This window comes from Gastrolobium bilobum, unplaced genomic scaffold (assembly GCF_033153095.1).
Source record: "Gastrolobium bilobum isolate Gb01-03AN ecotype WA unplaced genomic scaffold, APGP_CSIRO_Gbil_v1 utg2803, whole genome shotgun sequence".
NCBI lineage: Eukaryota > Viridiplantae > Streptophyta > Magnoliopsida > Fabales > Fabaceae > Gastrolobium > Gastrolobium bilobum.
Window position 1 is genome coordinate 155249 of NW_026898379.1, and position 3067 is coordinate 158315.

General features: G+C 37.8%; 1 long non-coding RNA gene across 1 annotated transcript; it reads left to right on the forward strand.

Moving 5' to 3' along the window:
• Window positions 1-201: 201 nt before the first annotated feature.
• On the forward strand, window positions 202-2601 carry LOC133315478 (uncharacterized). The gene is made up of 3 exons (XR_009752094.1): window positions 202-888; window positions 1756-1823; window positions 2390-2601. It is a non-coding gene; the product is annotated as an uncharacterized LOC133315478 (long non-coding RNA).
• Window positions 2602-3067: the final 466 nt, after the last annotated feature.

Here is a 3067-nt window from a genome sequence, read left to right on the forward strand (position 1 = left end):
GGGCAGAAAAATCTGATACCTTGTTGCCTTCAAGCTGAGTTGGTTCAGCCTTAATTCCACGCAACCAATCAGTTCACATGAGTCAGATTGCATGATATTTGTTTGGGCAGAAATCACAGCCACACTTTTTCCTCTTTTGTGCGCATAGTTAGGGTAGGAAGACTGAACCGGTTGCTTGTAAGATTAACAAGAATAAACCAAATCAATTAGCAGCCTCCACATGCGCCCAATGAAGAATATAAAACTGATCAGCTTGCAGGTGCCCTTTAGTGGGCAGAAACCTTACACCCTTTCCCCACACTCACATGTGCGCATGGTAAGGAGAGGTCTTGATAAAATTCTGGCCCTGGGTGATATTGCAATCAGATTTTAAACTCTTCTCTTCCTCCTTCTTATGCGTTGTGTAATATAAGTTGTGGCTGAACTCTTAACCCTTAAACAGAAACCTGGTCTTCCCCTCTCCTCTTGACCGTGTTCACCCTAGCTAAGCACATCAGAATCATTGTTATAACATTTTCCTTCCCTCACAAAAAAAAAAAAACCGTGAGCCAACATAGAAGGATATCAAGAACAACAACACCTGAATCTTTCCCTTTCCCTTATTCTAGCAAGGCTGCGTGCTCCTTGAGCAGGGAACAAAATCACTCAGCATTTTCCTCCTTTATTTCTTGTTGATCGAACTCCACATAACAAGAAGACCGAAGCCTTGGAGCATAAGAGGAACCTCCGACTGCATGCACGATTAAACCTTGACTCTAGTCTTCCACCTTTTCTCCTTGTGCGTACGATCACCATTTAGGAGGGCTGGACCTGTTGCCTTCGTGGAGCTTAGGAGGCTTGGTGTTGCTTCTCATTTCGTGTGTTTCCTTGTGTGTGTGCTTGCAAGAGGTAAGCACCAAATCCTTCCTTTTTCTCTGTTAAACCGTGAGACATGCTAGGGAAATAGACCTTTTAATTATTTTATGGCTCTTCTAAAATTCTGCCATTTTGTACCCTTAGGTCATAGACTGAAAACATGAGTTGAATAAACCTAAGAATGATCCTAAAAAAAATTAATAAGTGGTACTGTTTGCATGTTATATATATATCTAGACTTTTTATTAAGCAAAGTTATGTGGACAACACCTTATATCCTCTTATAGCGCACCAAATAGGGTTAGTAAGGCTTAAAATAATTTATCTTCTTGAGAAAAGGTTGCCGCACATATGATTTCTGCTCACTGTTGTGGCTGAAAAATGCTGCTGTTTGGTGATCCATTGTCCACTGTTTCGCTGTAAATTCTGGACAGCATGATATCTTTATATATATTTTTTTATAACGTTGCTGGAGAAGAGTCTGTTGTTCTCTGTTTGCTGGAAAATATTTTAGACAACTTACTATGCATGTCGTAGCGCACCCTTAGGAGATAGGAGAAGATAGTTGATTTCAAATATTTTAGGCCTTGTGAATACTGTGAACCGAACCTACACTAGATGTAAGTAATAGGATTTGTCTTCACTTAATAAAGAATAGGGCTGCTGTATTTTATTTAATTAAAGTTAGAAAAATTTTGGTAGATGAAGCATGAAAACCGATTCTGCCCTAGTGGAGTTATTAAAAGAATTACTCACTTTTGAAAGTATATAAAGGTTGAATTAGAATCAAAAATGAATTTATTGAAAAAGAACCTTAGGGCCGAATGTTATAGGAATTATTAAGTTTGGGAATTTGATGAATAAACTGAATGTACACTGATTGATTATACTGTAAACTAGGTACGAAAAATCCTTGAGAAGTTGGACTATATCACTGCTTGTTGGTAACTTAAATTTCGACGTACGAGGTATGTGTAGGCGGTATTACCTAATGTGACTATTGGCTAGTGTATGGAATTGTGATGTGTTGCTCACATTTGTTCTATGTATGTTATGATGACGATGAGCCAATGGTAAGAATATGAAAGGATGATATGATATATGCATGCATTTTACATCATAATACATTTTTCTGTTGCGTGCGATTGCATACCATGGCATGTATACTTGATTCATGACATCTTGAATATATATATATATTTGTATTGAGGACATGTGACTGAGCATGCATCATATAGGCATGCCTGGTACCAGGAGAGGGGACACTTGGCTTCAGTCCGCATAGGTTCCACAGTGGGATTCACCTTCATGGGAGCCATTAGGAATACCCACTGTGATGCTACGCGTACGACGGTGCTATGAGCGTAAAGGAAAAAGGGCGTTATATACGCGTTATGATATATGATGAAAAGGATTAAATGTTTGAAGTGACTATTTATGATTTTGTGCCTAGTTAATACTGTTGCATTTGGTTTTGTTGCCACACTACGAGGTTTATTCTCACCCCTTTGGGGCTGCAATTTTTAAATTGCAGGATGACGTAAAAGCATTTGAGGACTTGGATGTTGAACTCTGTTATATTTTTGCTGCTGTCTGGATTTATTCACTGTTGACTGATTTAAGCTTGGGATGACTGTATTATGTGGTACTTGATGATTTTTGGATGACTGTAAAACTATGACATATTTCTGCTTTAAGTCTTTTTATGAACAACGGCTGCTTTAAGAAATCTGAAATGTTTTGCGAAAAGGGACTTTCTTAACGTTTATCAAATGCTGAATTTTTAACGATTTACGGACCACTTACGAGTTATGTTTCGAGGGGCAAATGAACTCCGATTTACTATTATTTTATATGCACGCGAAGCCCCAAGTGTCTACTTTCAGATTCTGGAAACCGTACAAAAATATTTTGAAAACTCGATTTGATTTTGATTTTGTACACGAACTGTTTTTGGGAGATTTACAACTTAGCAAACAACAAGGTTTTTACAAAGTTCTATCAAGAAAATCTTATTAGCTTTCCACTTTCATCACTCAAGGGTATTTTAAAAGAAAAAGTTCGCTACTAAATTCCGCAACTCTAATAACGATTAGCAAACGACTCTCTTGGATGCATACAAGGGAGGGTGATACAATAGCTCTACTGTAACCATCGACAATTGTCAAAAAATAACAAGCACTAGAACAAGATGAAGCTTTATAAAGACCCC